Genomic DNA, 15587 nt, shown 5'->3' on the forward strand with positions numbered 1-15587 from the left:
CATTCATAATGAAATTTCCCCTAAGAGGATAGTTTGTGGGACCTGACCAGGTTCTGCTGAGGCAGTAACATATCCCATAAAACAAAATGGATAAAACAAAATGTCAGTGGATTTTTGACAGAGCAGTTCCTCAGTGGAACAGGTTTCCTTGGGAGGTGGTGGGCTGTCCTTCCTTGGAAGTTTTTAAGCAGAGGCTAGATAGCCATCGGACGGAGAGGCTGATTCTGGGAACTTAGGCAGATTGTAAGTGGGTAGGCAGAAGGGACTGTATCAATGCTTGGATCTCATGGCCCTTTCTTGCATGGCCAGGGAAATGCTGCTGATTGCCACTTTGGGATCAGAAGGCAAATTTTTTCCAGGCCAGACTGGTCAGGGATTCTGGTTTGGAAGGTGGGGCATCATTTGGGCATGGAATTAGAGTCACTGTGGTGAGCAGATAGTTGTGAATTTCCTGCATTCTGCAGGGAATTGGTCCTGGAGATACCTTCCAACTCTATGATTCTAAAATTAAAAACTGATCTGTGTGCAATGTCTTAAGTTATAGATCAAAACCAAAAAGTATAGGTAAGTATGGAGATGTTTGACCAACAGTTCTGATATGTTACCATGTACATCAGAATGATTCATAGCTGCTGAATAACTTCAAATAATATTCTAAAAACATGTTTAGAACTCATAGCAGTTAATAAATATGAAGGCAAACACATATGTTACTACAATGCTACTATAAGAAACCATGCCCTTTTAAAAATACCACAGAAGTTAGCAGAAATATCAGCAAGACAAAAATGACAGATGAGACTGCACAAGATACTTTCAATTCAGTGTAATAAATCTGCATCTCTGTCCAATGCATCATATAGTTGGTGCAGAAATTCAGATGAAATCCAACTTTTAATGTATCAGTATAATGGGGAAAAATCTTTTCAGCATTAAAATTATTTCACAAAGTTAACAGCATTTAGTGCAGCCATATTTCTTTTAGCTGAAATCAATCATCTATTCCACACCTGTCTGCTGAAATCGCATGGCATAGTTGCCGTTGTTAATATTAAGGCTGTGTTAACAATCTCATCTTAAAACAGATGCTGCCTGATGGAAGCTCTTGATTGCTCCATCAGAGCCTTCCTATTGGAGATGAACAGTTTGTCTAGAAAACATAATGGAGGAAGGCATATTTCAACCACATAAGATCTATCCAGCCACACCTGCAGTGCTGAAATCTCGACAAGCATGCACATTGATCCAGTGGGCCCTGGACACCCACTTGAAATCAGAGTTGGTTGTCCGGTGAAAGGACTGTCATATTAATTCCTGATTGATTGAAGTAGCTTTAATATTCACGAAGTCACCGGTATGCTTCTTTCATGCATATAAAGTCACTGGGGCTGTTAAATTGTATTTCTAAGGCTTGCGTAGAAAGTATTTAAGTTCTACACAATCTGTCAATGAGAAAAGCTGATCTAATTTATGTGTACAACACCGCAGACTGTGGACATTTAATGAACAGTACTCTTGACAGCTTTAATAAAACATAGCATTTGCCAGCAGAGATAATTAGAACTGAAGCAGCAAAATTCTAGTGTTTGGCAACACAGATGAAACAACTTCATTAAAATGTACAACTTCAGCAAATGAAAGGCAAGAAAGCACTGGACCCTGAAGAATCAGCCTTCTCAAAACTAATTGCTTCAGTGCTTAAACAGGCCAGACATGAAATACCAAGGGCATAACAAGGAAAGGGGGGAAAAAAGGACGAGATTTCAGAAAAGAACTCACAAGAACCTCTACACTTTTTAAGGCTAAAGACTTTTAATTTATATTTTAAAGGATGCAGGATTCTAGGAAAAGGTATGTCCAGGAGTTTAAACTACTCTGGAAGATAGTAATAAATGTTCGACCAATCTTATAATGCAGGGATTTTTAGTGTATCAGATCTTAGTGTTTAGCTAATATTATTAATAGATTTTAAATTTGTAACACTGAAGCCATTTAACTCTCTGATATAAAAAACATGCAAGTCCTCTACTGCTACAGGAGACTGCAAGGGTTAATGCGCCAGAGATGTGGTATATAAGCAAATCATCACATGCTATGACATTTCACACAGTAATTTTATTCCACTTAATGAAATTACAGTGGATTAATTTCAATTACTTGGGGCATCTCTCTCTCTCTCTCTCTCTGAACTTCTACACGACCTTTGTTGGCAAGCAAGAAAATTAATGTAAAATAAATTCGTACTATCCTTTATACATACAATGATTTAGAAGAGAGGCACAGCAAATCGTACTCACATCTCACAAAAAAAGTTTTCAGATGAATGACAAAACAGCCAAGTAGAAAAGCAAGCACCAGTGTTATATATTTACAGAAACAAAGCTTCATGCTGGATTGAGTATAATTCTATTTCTACCAAACACCTAACAGTCTAATATCACAGACACCGTGTACATTTCTCTTGTATTATCTACTTATATCATCAAAATATACATTTAATTAAAATAGCATAATTAGCAAATCTCTGACATGTTACTGTTTTATAATGACTCTACACACGATTTGTTTCCTGCCTGACTTTTCAGGATAATGTACATGCATCCCCCTCTCCCTGTTTATCACTGTAGTTTGGGCTAAGAGTTAGTGACAAGCCAAAATCACCCAGTGGGTTTCATGGCAGAGCGGCAATGTTAATGCAGCAGCAGGGGTTCATGGTAATTGTAGTCCATGGACATCTAGAGAGCTACAGTTTTGGCTGCCCACATCCTAGTCTGATAAACCAGTCAGCTGTCATGCTAGTTCTCACAGTGTTGTATATAACACAGGGCTACTGCCGAAATGACATTTCCATGACTGGCCCTCCTTGTCTGAGGAGCAATATGCAAACTTCATGCCAGAACATAATTTGTTGCGTTTTCCTCATCACATTAGCAGGAGGTGATAAAATAGATCATAACACAATATGCAGTGAATGATTCCACATATTATAGAAACCAGAAAAAGATGCCAATAGGGGGACATTCTATTTTGGTGGTGGCGTAGTATTACATACACTATGCGGGGTAGATTGAGATAGAGCGTTCATCTGTCTGGAGCAGCGGAAAAGAGTGAGATCGGCATGGTGGGACAAGAGGCAGAACTGAACTGAGAAACCCCGGGAAAAAAAACAATTTATATACAATCATGAATCATGGATCTTCACGCCATTGGTCAGTTTTGGTTTGATTTCTGTGAAAGAACATAATTTTATAGTTGGGGGTCACCACAGCATGAGGAACTGTATTAAAGGGTCGAGGCATTAGGAAGGTTGAGAACCACTATATTAGATGATTATTCCCTTAAAAGAGCTTTCTTCCTAGCTTGATTAAATATTTTTCCTTCAAATTGATCAAGAGGTTGTTTCCTTCCAATTCCGCACAATGAGAGAAGTTGCCTGCATGGATGCAATGCCCAAGATCCACTCCCACACCTATTATTTAGGTGCCCTAAATTTCATGTGTACCATAGTCAATTTAGGGACTATGTGGATAAATGAATGCCAAAGAGAAACATCTGCTGAAGATGATGCTGCGTGGGAAGGAGCCTTCAATGGCTCTGGGCATTGCAAAAATTTTGTCCATTATTTCAAGGACAGACCTAGCTCTGATGCAAACATAAGGCAAATTCAAACCAGTTCAAAAACCTTTAATGGCATAGTAACGATAATCCAATAAGGCACTATTTGTTATTGATATGTCTCTGTTTGGAAATTTTACCATTCACTGTTGTATTTATATTGAATTCTAGGCCAATAAAGGTTTTCTGAATATGAAATCTGACCACAGTAATCGAGGTTCAGGTCATAAGTTTGACACATGGGTCATGTCACCCCTGTGCTTGAGATCTACATTCTGCCTGTTTTTAGACACAAGTCCAAGTCCTAGTGGATCAAGCCTTAAGGGGTAAGGGACCAGAGTATTTGAAGAACTGCCTCCTCCAGTATTGTCCATTTTGCCAGTTAAAATCTTTATCTCAAGCTCTGTTCTCTATGCCTCTACCCCAGGCTTTCTCAGCCAGGGTTTTGTGAAAACCTGGGATTTCTTGATGGCCCTGGAAGGGTTTCCTGAATGGGCGGCAATTAATTTTTAATATATATTTTAAAATTTGTTTAAAATGTATCATGTTGACTCCTCAGCCAATGATGGGCCTAGAGGAAGTGGGAAGGGGAGGGGCCCTGGGTGGGCATATACACAAGCTATGCTACCCAACTATATTCTGGATAATTGCTCCACTTCTAGGGTTTCTTGAAGCCTGAAGAATGTTTCAAGGATCTCTCAATGGTAAAAAAGTTAAGAAAGGCTGCTCTACCCTCAAAGAAAAGGTGAGTGCCGAAATAGTCCTGTACACATGTTACAGTGAACTGACAAACATCCTAAATGTAAATATAAATAAATAAATAAATAAATATGTATGTAGATATGTATGTAGATATGTATATGTTTGTAAGAACCAACACAAGTGCATTTCATAACTGAACATGGAGATCAGAAACAGGGGACAGGTCCACAGCTCAGTGGCAGAGCAGTGCTTTCAGAAGGTCCCAGATTCGATCTCTGATCAGTTAACAGATGATGTGAAAGACTTTTGCTCCTGAGACTCTGGTTATCCTGAGGCTAGATTACTGGAAGTCATTCCACATGGGTTTGCCCTTAGACAACTGAGAAACTCCAGATGGTAAAGTATGAAGCCCCCTGGCTAGTACTGAGTGCTAAATGGAATCTGTTTACCACTCCCGCTCTGCTGACCCTCTCCCTGATGAGAGTTCAAGATTCTATCACCAACAAAGCTGACAGCAGTTGACCCACCAACCTGCAGGACCACCTCTTCTGCTATGTCCTGCTGAAGCAGCTTCATTCATGAGAACAAAGCCTTCTGAACAGGCCACATTGCAAACCGTTCAGGTGAATTTTCTTAAGTGATTCTGACATTATGGAGTGCTCTGTGTGAGGCTCTTAAGATGCCCTCCACCATCATTTCCTAAATGTGTGAAACGGAATCATTCAGGAAGGCATTCCTTGCAGAATAGAGCTCTGATATAATGAAGCAAAAGCTTGAGAGATGATGTCTGTTAATGATAGTGTTTTTTCCACTGTTCCTTCAGTCCCAGCCCTATTGCACTATGCTGCTTTATTTATTTTGGTTGTTAGATTCAAATGCTTCAGATCACTGGCATCTTTGTTGTTGTTATGTGCGAAGTCGTGTCCGACCCATCGCGACCCCATGGACAATGATCCTCCAGGCCTTCCTGTCCTCTACCATTCCCCCGAATCCATTTAAGTTTGCACCTACTGCTTCAGTGACACCATCCAGCCACCTTATTTTCTATCGTCCCTTTCTTCTTTTGCCCTCGATCGCTCCCAGCATTAGGCTCTTCTCCAGGGAGTCCTTCCTTCTCATGAGGTGGCCAAAGTATTTGAGTTTCATCTTCAGGATCTGGCCTTCTAAAGAGCAGTCAGGGTTGATCTCCTCTAGGACTGACCGGTTTGTTCGCCTTGCAGTCCAAGCGACTCGCAAGAGTCTTCTCCAGCACCAGAGTTCAAAAGCCTCAATTCTTTGACGCTCGGCCCTCCTTATGGTCCAACTTTCGCAGCCATACATTGCAACTGGGAAGACCATAGCCTTGACTAAACGCACTTTTGTTGGCAGGGTGATGTCTCTGCTTTTTAGGATGCTGTGTAGATTTGCCATAGCTTTCCTCCCCAGGAGCAAGCGTCTTTTAATTTCTTTGCTGCAGTCCCCATCTGCAGTGATCTTGGAGCCCAGGAAAATAAAATCTGTCACTATCTCCATTTCTTCCCCATCTTTGTTGTTGGAATCATTTAAATATTGCCATATTTTGTAATCAGTTTACTGATTGACTGAATAGTTCCATCACATTTATAATAAGATTTGACTGTAAACCAAAATAAAATTTAAAATAAATATATTGTGGACCTTGCCTCGTAGCCAATATGTCACAGTCTGCAGCCCTCAGGTAGTGGATCTATTTGATTCTGGCCCAGCTGTCATTCTGTGTATCTTTAATGCTGTATATCAGTATATATTATATTTGTGTCTCTTTGTAAGTTACTTTGACTGCCCAGTGGGGAAAAAGCAATAAGAATACAACTCACTTAAATATTCTTGTACTTCTTTTAATAGTTCTCTTCACAGTTTTACTCCTCTATATTACCTTCTTGTCCTTATATGTCTCTCTCAAAGCTTTTGCTCTACAGTAGCCTTTTCCAACCTTTTGACCATGGGGTACTGCTGAAATACTTTTTAGACTTTGAGGGAACAGGAAGTGATGTCAGCTGGCTACGCCTCCCTGCCACACATCCCAAAAGTGAGAGGAGCCTTGGCAGCAAAGGTTTAAATGACTGGGATCCGATCCCTCCCCTCCGAGGCCTATCATTGGCCACTTTGGGAGGGGGTGAGTCAACCTGCTCATTAAAAAAAAAAAAAAAACCTTTTCTTTCGTCTTCACTCAGAACTGGAAATCGCAGGAAAAGAGTGGGAGGGCTTTCCCTAGCCGCCATTTTGAAAAATTCCACTCCGCAATGCCATTGAGAAGCTTCATAGTACTGTGGTTGGGAAACCCTGTTCCATTGAATTCAAGTCCAATAGCAATTTAAAGACCAACAAAATTTCTCCTTTGATTCCCAGTTCTTCTTTATTACTGGTGCCTCTTTGCTATGACCCACCTTTAATCTGATCTTTCTTCCTTAATGACTCTGTTCTTTGACTTAGATTGAAAACTGAGAGTCAGGGATAATTTTAATTTGAAATTTCTATACAGCATGTTATGGTCCTGGATACCATATAAATATGGTTATTAATTATTTTTACAATGCTAGACTATTTAGATCAGTGGTCCCCAACCTGCGGGCCGCGGCCCGGTGCTGGGTCACGAAGGCCATGGTGCCGGGCCGCAGCTCCCTCTCCCCGCCCCCCGCAGTAAAAAACTTCTTACTGCAGGAGGGGGGGAGAGGGAATCAGGGCCGCGCCCGCGAATGGTGCATGCGCCATGCACGGCCGAAATCGCGAAAGTGCCACGCATGCACGATTTCGTCCAGTCCCCAGCCTCAAAAAGGTTGGGGACCACTGATTTAGATTATACTTGCAATAGCCTACAAACAGGAATAATTTATTTTTCATTCTTAAAATGCAATTTAACTCTGGTGTTCAAAAAAATAGCTGGCTGTTACTTTCCCTTGCCAGTAGTATAACTTGATTTTCTCAATAGATGCAATTGATCAATATTTGAACTAATCATAGGTCCCACTTCTCAGTTAGAATACATACATTTAAGCAACTGGCACCAAGCATATTCAAGGTAGATTCAACAAAGGAGAGTTCTGCCTTCCGGAGAGGCCTCGGAGAGCTTTCTGCCTTCTGGAGGGCCTGCAAAATGGAGCTCTTCCACCAGGTTTATGGTCGTGGCCAGTGCTAGAGCATATAGGTTGGGTTCCCTTTTCCTACTGGTGCCTCAACACCTTGGTGCCAAACATCTTGCCCCCCCCCCCCCAAATGAAGCCTTCATAAGGGTTTGTCTTAATGTGAAACTACAGTTGCCATCCATGGAAGTTTATATTGTTGCATTAGAAACTGGGGGTTTAATGGGATTTTTAAGGGATTTTATTGTATTATACTGTATGGATTGTTGTGTAATCCGTTGTGAGCTGGTTCCCGAGAGCGAAAGGCTAAAAATCCAATAAATAAATAATAAATAAATAAAATTAGAATCTTGGTAGATGTAACAAACTTAGGTGAAACATCCAACTGACCAAGGTTCTGCAAATATAACATTGATTATATGATGGTATAATTACCTATACAACTTTAATGTTTTGCACTCAGTCTATTGCAAGCTTTCAACAGAGGAAGCAAATAATCAATGGAAGTAATTGGTTTTTGTCTAGGGGTAGGGCAGCCAAGTTGTGTGTTGATGATTACTTTGGAAACACGGTAAAACACATCCTGCTCAAGACAAGTGCACTGCTGGTTGTCAATCTCCACTGATGACGCTAATGATACAGACAGACATTATTAGACGTTTTCACATCAGCACTTACTTCACTTGGCTCCCTGTAAGTAGTTGTTCATACATACAGACAACTGTACATAAAAAAATGTTTTCCGCTTAAGGCCAAGTTTCCAAGTGGTAATATCAATGCTGTGTGATTTACCATTTTTTTTTATTTTCCCAACATACGTTTCAGAGTGTCTCTTGGAAAAGTAACTCCACCAGCCTCCAACAAAGAGCCTAAATTAGGTGTAAGGAAGAATAATGCACCTTAATGATTGAGATAGCATGGAAATTAAATTTAATCATGTTCCATTAAGCATACGCTCACTTCCATTTTTACAAAATTATTTTATTATGGTCCCTGCACTGTCTATTGAAATAAGCTTTGACAGCAATTTAATTTTCAACTATAAACAAGCCTCGTTTTTCACAATGAAACCCCCTGAGATTATTGAGGAGAGGATAATGTAAATTTCTACAGTCTTACAGCTGTCCTAAGGTAACCATTTGCAGAGCTGAAGATTTTGTTTTCCTATTTGCAGCAGAGATCATTAAGATATAATTAGGCTCTTATTCCTGAGTAAGAGCATGCCTGCTATAGAGACGCCAGTCACCCAATCAGCGTCCTCTGGACCTGTGTTGAATATGAAGGGCAGCAGGCATAATCCCCACTTCAGTCTCTGGAGAGTTCTACATTAAATGAACTGCACTAGACATCTCTTTCTCCCTTTTTGTTATTAATGGAATCTTATTCATGCCTCCAGTGTTTTCTCAGACTCCATTATTATCGATCAAAATTGCTAGACTATTTGCTTTCAGCAATATGTTCCTGCACTGCCATCCAGATGTGAGTCCTAACTACAAGTACATGCACTGAATTTTAATCCCATCCTGCCTGAATCCTATCACAAAGCATACAAATGTGGAACTTCATGCTATACAGAAAATGGATGAATCGGTCTACTTACAAAATAACCCTTGGCTCTCCAAAGGGGAGGGGAAGTTACACATAGATCTAATTTATAAATATTTTTTCTTTGCATATGGCAGAAGGTTGAAAATTCAATATAGTTTAACTAAGAATTAAACATACATTCTAATGCTAAGCAGGATTTTAAAAAGGGAATGATCTGGGTACATTCACATCTTATATTAGCAACCGCATAATAAAGGTAACATGAAAACAAACTCATTAAAGCCCTTCACCATCTCAGGCTCACATACATGAGGGCTAGATAGATATGCAGTGGAACTAAAGATCTCAACATGGTACCAGGACATGCTTTAAAAGGAATTTTTAGTGAAATCTATGTTGATAAATAACATAGATACTGATGCTTGAATAATTTTTTTAAAGGACATAACTAGTGCAGTGGAGTAAAAAATGAAAGCTATTTAAGGATAGTATTATAGGAGAGGGTTGGTTTACATAGTGATTGACTTGAATACTGAATAAAACGTGTGTGTGTCAGAACGCAATTTCAAATTCAAATTCCTGCTCAATTCCCACACCCATTTTCAAAGAGAACCCCCAAAACAGAGACAATGCAAGATGATAACACCTTTGAAGATTAAAAGTGAGATTAGTTGGGATACTGGGAGATCAAAGAATATACCCCACAGGTTTTTAAAAGGATCCATTTGAATGGCAGAGAGGTCCTGACTTAGATCAGGCTCAGGGCATGGAGGCAAGGGGTTAAAACTCTCTTCCCCCAGACTGTGGTCACAACCCAAATACAGCAGCCTTCCATAGGCTGTCGTATACCCTAAAAAGATTTACAAGAGATGTGGTTCACTGACCTCCCAATATCAATTTTAATTAGATTCTCAGCAACTGGAATCAAAGTTAGATTACTGCACTGCCAACATTCTGATATCTCTCTATCTGTGACCTTTGCTCCTCGGGCTCCATAATCCTCAACTGTCTGTAGATTTCCTTCCACCTTTTTTTCTTGCTTCCCCTTCTTCCTTGAACTAATAATAATTTATTTATAGCCCATCCTTCCCCAGGGGCTCAGGGTGGGTAGCAACATTTTTAAATGATAAAATCACTCCATAAAACATTATATAATTGAAATCCATAAAAGATCCCTTAATAATTCCATAACTGCCTCTCTCTTATGGCGAGAGGGTTGATCAAGGACTAGATTGCAGATTCTGATATGTGGTTAGTATTCTGGACAGGGGTGCCTGTTTTAGGGCTCCACCGGAGGCCTGGCAGAACAGCTCTGTCTTACAGGCCCTGAGGAACTGTCCGAGGTCCCACAGAGCCTTGATTTCCCCAGGGAGAGGGGTGGTTACTCTGTGAGAATAAAATGAAGAAAGAAAGAACTTCCCTTAGCACAGGGGTAGTCAACCCGTGGTCCTCCAGATGTCCATGGACTACAATTCCCATGAGCTCCTGCCAGCAAACGCTGGCAGGGGCTCATGGGAATTGTAGTCCATGGACATCTGGAGGACCACGGGTTGACTTTCCCTACCTTAGCACATTGGTGGAAGGGCACAATAAAAATGTGATGAATGAATGAATCACGCATATGTATTCAAGATGTCCTTTGAAAGAACTTAAGATTTAGGGAGCAAAATCTGCTCAAGATCCGCAGGCCCAAATATATCAGACTGACCTCAACCAGGACCAGGGCCTTTTCAGCCCTGGCTCCAGCCTGCTAGAATATTTCCTAGAAACCATTTCTCAAAGCTTATGTCTTCCATAAATAATTTGGCACAACATAACCTTGTAATTCCTATTATCTATCAAAACTAGGTACAACTACCTGAACTCCCCATTTATTCCATTCATCATTGGAAAGATGGGGGGAAGGAAATAACTGAGGTAAATAAATAATAAAGCTGAAGACAGGGAAAGCCATAAGCAGGGAAAGGGAGAACATGAGGGTTGCCAGGAAGAGAGAAAGAAGTAGTAGTATGGGGAAGGGGATACAAAGGAAAATGAAGTGACCTCTGCAAGTCCTTGCAGGTTCCCCACTTGACAAAATATCTAACAATCAACACTGTCCTATTTTTGAAAAGTGGGGGTCCAGGCCCCCCCTAAAAAGAGCATAGTGCAGTTGTGTGCTCAGACAACTGTTTCCAGGGGGCATCCTCCTCCCTTGCTGATGTGGTCTCATTGAAGACATGCTCAGAAGGAGGGGAAGACTCCATCATCCTTCCACCGACATAACAGTCCTGAGGCAGCACTACTGGAAGCAGGCAGATAAGAAAGAGGCAGTTCCTTCTCCCCTCCACTGACCCACTTATTATCACTGAGGTGGCAGCACTAGAGGTAGGTGGGTGGACATGGAGGATGGAATACCATTGTCAGCTCCCACTGGGAACGATGGCGGGGAGACAGAGGGTAGAATGAAATTTCCCCCATTGTGAGTCTCTTGGTAGGTGAGGGGGAGAGATGTGGTGAACTGCCCAGCAGGTGGTCAGCCTGGATGGGGAGGGGGGGAGGATGGAATTTCCCTCCTCAGCATGGGTCTCACAGGTTCCCATTTGTAATGTACTGTTCCCATGAAGATGAAAAACAGAGACAGCTGCACAATCAGAAGCAAGTATGATGAATGGTCCGATTCAAAGCTACCATTGTATGGCAAATGGCCATGAAGACATATAGACCATTGCACAAATCCACAATTATATGTTACTTGTTACATGTCTGACATTTTGAGAATGAAATTTGGTCTCTTAATTACCAAATCCTCTATGCAATACATCTAGTGTGGCGTGTACCATTTGGATTCTATCAAAACAAAGGTAATTAACTGAAGTATAATGAAGAAATCTGTTCTGATTATGGCAGTGCTATTAACCTGGAATCATCATCCTAGGTATTATTTAATTACAAACCAGGCAATAAGATTGAGAGGGTTATAGTTAGTTCATAACTCCCTTAGATGGGAAATGTCTATCTGCACAATAAATATTCTTTCATGACACAATACATAAGCCACATTGGAAAACAGGCAAATCTTCAAAAGATTGGCATGTCTGATGCAAATCTTTGAATTTTTAATCCATCGTAAGTATAGAACGTTAGAAGGCATGTTTTTTTTTTAAGTAAGAGACATTCATCCATCCCCTGCTTTTCTCCATGATAGAGACATGCTTATGTTCTCATGTATCCCATATAAATGAACTACAACTATTGACAAGTGTTAGGATAAAGGCCCTTAGGAATTATTTATGTTATGACCGTACACTTCACTTCGTATATAGTTAGGCTGCATTGGCACCAAGTAAGTCCAGCTGTAGAAATGAAGTTATTGAACATAACAGCATAAGAATAACTGAGCAGTCACGACGGATCGGACCAATGGTTCATTTAGTCCAACTGCCTGTTTAACCATTAAAAGTCCTAAAAGCAGCGTTGGTTTTCAGAGTACTTCTGCCACTGAAGGTCCCATTTAACCATCATCATAACTAATAAATCAGGCATCTATTAACTTGTCTCTTTGAAAACCAATTAAACTAGTTGCAGTCATTAGGTACCAGAGCAGCAAATTCTCTTTGAGTAAAATGTCACTTCTTTTTGTCTGTCCTTAATTTAACAGCCATCATCTTCACTTGTGAGATCTCATATTACAGGAGAGGGGGAAAAGTTCTCTCTATCCCCTATCCTTACCACATGCATCATTTTAAAAGTCTCTATAAAGTGCTACATTTAGTGGTCTTTTTTATAAGCCAAACTAAAGCCTTGGTCTCAGAGAAAAGGTGCTCCATCCCCTTGAAAATAGTGTCTGACTTTTCCAGATGTCTAAGAGCCTTTTTGAGATATGGAAACCAAGCCTATACATAGTATTACAAATGTGGCTGCACCGTAAGACATTACTTTACTTGCTGCCATATTTTCAAATCACTTTCATAATAATTCCAGCACAGAACTTGCCTTTCTACTGCTGCCCCCACAACCTTAAAGAGATATTCCTGAACATGCCCTGCCATTTCAAGCCCCTTTAACATACATTTAAAGTTAGGATTTTTGACTCTGATTTGCATAACTTTATAGTGATATTAAATACCATTTGCCATGTTGATAACCACTCACTCTGGGGAGAATTTTAAAGAACTATCCTGATTAATTTGGTACCATCTACAAGGCTGCCCACTACATTGCTCAGCCCCTGATCCAGAGAGTTTATGAACAAATCAGACAGGAATAGCTTCAGTACCAGCCTCTGAGGAACCCCCCTGCTTATTTCTGCCCATTTACTCTTATTATCAGCTCTTACTTGAGCGGGGGGGGGGGGGAGAGGATTGGAGATAGCAGAGGAGAGGGAAATAAGAGGCAAATCTCTTCCGAGAGAAGTTAGGGCTTCTGGAGCTTCTGTTGAGAGAAGTTCCCCTTTAAGGGAAGCCTTGCAAGCTGGGGACCAGGTACTGATGCCCTGGCAATCAGGGCTTTTCTACAGCGTTGGGAGGCTTGGCAGCAAGTTATTTCGGGGAAAGCAGACAGCTGCACACTTACTCATGCTGATTTTTCAAATATCAAAGTTTATATCCACTCCAGGATATTGCGGGAGAAAAGGCAGGGTCACTCCGGATCAATCATGCTTGTTGCAGATGAAAAATTTTAATTGCCCAAAATCAAAATGGAAGTCGCATTCAGTGTAGATGGCAAGGATTGAACTGTCCTGGGATTGTAATGAAAGCTCCATACAGATTCAGCCCTAGTCTACTTTTTTTTTTAAAAGAGGCATCATACTCAGATAAACAAACTTAGGATGAAATCAAGTCCCAAAGCAGTTCTTTCTGTACCACTCCTTCTGTTTATTTTGGGGACATCAAAGTGGCCTTAAATAAATATATTCCTTGCCTGCAGAGGCTGGCACTGACTGCCTTAATATCTTGCAAACTCAGCAGGGAGTTTAAAGAAGGCATAAAAGGACCATGGTGAAAAGAATACCTTTGAATAGGAATATGTGCCAGAGAATACTGGAGAAATTTTCTCGTTATCTGTTTATCTGGCCACAGTGCTGTATCAAATAAATTTGATTTGATTTGATACTGGAGAAAGGGGAAGGAGGCACAATCCCCTGGCTGGCTCTTAATTTGAAAGAAACAGTGATACAAGCAACCATTGTTATCCCTGCCAATATTTATTTTAATATTTAATGGTTAATACTCAGCATCAGTTTGGAAGACATCAAGTCTGAGAAGTATCTGAAAAGGGGGGTACTGCAGGAAACCTTTCTGTTCCCCAAGTTTTGAAGAAGAGTTGGTTCTTATATGCCACTTTTCTCTACCTGAAGGAGTCTCAAGGTGGCTTACAGTCACCTTCCTTTTCCTCTCCCCACAACAGACACCCTGTGAGGGAGTTGAGGCTGAGAGAGCCCTGAGATTACTGAAGAAGAAGAAGAGTTGGTTCTTATATGTTGCTTTTCTTTACCTCAAAGCGGCTTCCAATCTCCTTCCCTTTCCTATCCCCACAACAGACACCCTGTGAGGGAGGTGAGGCTGAGAGAGCCCTGAGATTACTGAAGAAGAAGAATAGTTGGTTCTTATATGCCACTTTTCTCTACCTGAAGAAGTCTCAAAGCGGCATACATTTGCCTTCCCTTTCCTCTCCCCACAACAGACCCTGTGAGGTGGGTGAGGCTGAGAGAGCCCTGATATTACTGCTCGGTCAGAGCAGTTTTATCAGTGTTGTGGCGAGCTGAAGGTCATCCAGCTGGCTGCATGTGGGAGAGCATGGAATGAAACTCAGCTCACTTGTTTAGAAGTCAGCGCTCCTAACCACTACACCAAACTGGAACATTTAGTCAATATGAAGGTGATAAATTTAAAATTATCAAGTGTGTGTGTGTGGGGGGGGGGATGGGGTCTCATATTTTGGAAAAAGAAATATGCTTATAGCAAAATTTGTGTTTCAAAATCAGAAAGGATTGAAAGAGAGGGAGATTTATTTTTCACAAATTAAGCTCATCTTCTCTTAACAAGAACACCCAAAGCAAAGCAAAATCCCTAGCATTTTCTATAATCAGAAACCAGATTCTCACTCAATAAAAGCTTGTTTTTGTATTGAATTGTTAATGTTAAAAGTTAGAAAGCATCTAAGTATAGTTTAAAATATCATAAAACATTTTCTGCTCAGTTTATCTACTCCATGGACCTTTAAAACACTTAGGGATTGATTTTCTAAAGCATAAATAGCACTTAGATGCCTAGTCTCTTTATATTAAGCATTTGCACTGTTGCACCTATCTCCAAGCATCACGATTAATCCATACAACACCATCTTGTGTCATGTACAGTGATGTTAAAGCTACTAAAGATATCGATAAACTCTTACTTAACGACTGAGACAGCAAATGTGAAGACAATATAGCAAAGTGCAATTTGTGTGATAGTAAATGGGCACTTACTTGATATTTCTACCTTTGGGACTGTATCCTTGTGCTTGCAAAATTACTCTCTTAAAGCTACACATCATTCTGTTCTCATCATCACCTTAAAGTTCAGTCTGATCTTAACTTATTATCACATATCCATTATTTCTAGTATTTTGGTTAGGCTGCAATGTGAAAAAAACCCCCTA

At 40.5% G+C, this 15587-nt stretch overlaps 1 protein-coding gene across 5 annotated transcripts in view; it reads right to left on the reverse strand.

The window, feature by feature from the left end:
- The window catches only part of ULK4 (unc-51 like kinase 4), a 173936-nt gene that overhangs the window by 61306 nt on the left and 97043 nt on the right, over positions 1 to 15587 (reverse strand). The window lies entirely within an intron of this gene.

The sequence above is a fragment of the Paroedura picta genome, chromosome 11 (assembly GCF_049243985.1).
Source record: "Paroedura picta isolate Pp20150507F chromosome 11, Ppicta_v3.0, whole genome shotgun sequence".
NCBI classification, from domain to species: domain Eukaryota; kingdom Metazoa; phylum Chordata; class Lepidosauria; order Squamata; family Gekkonidae; genus Paroedura; species Paroedura picta.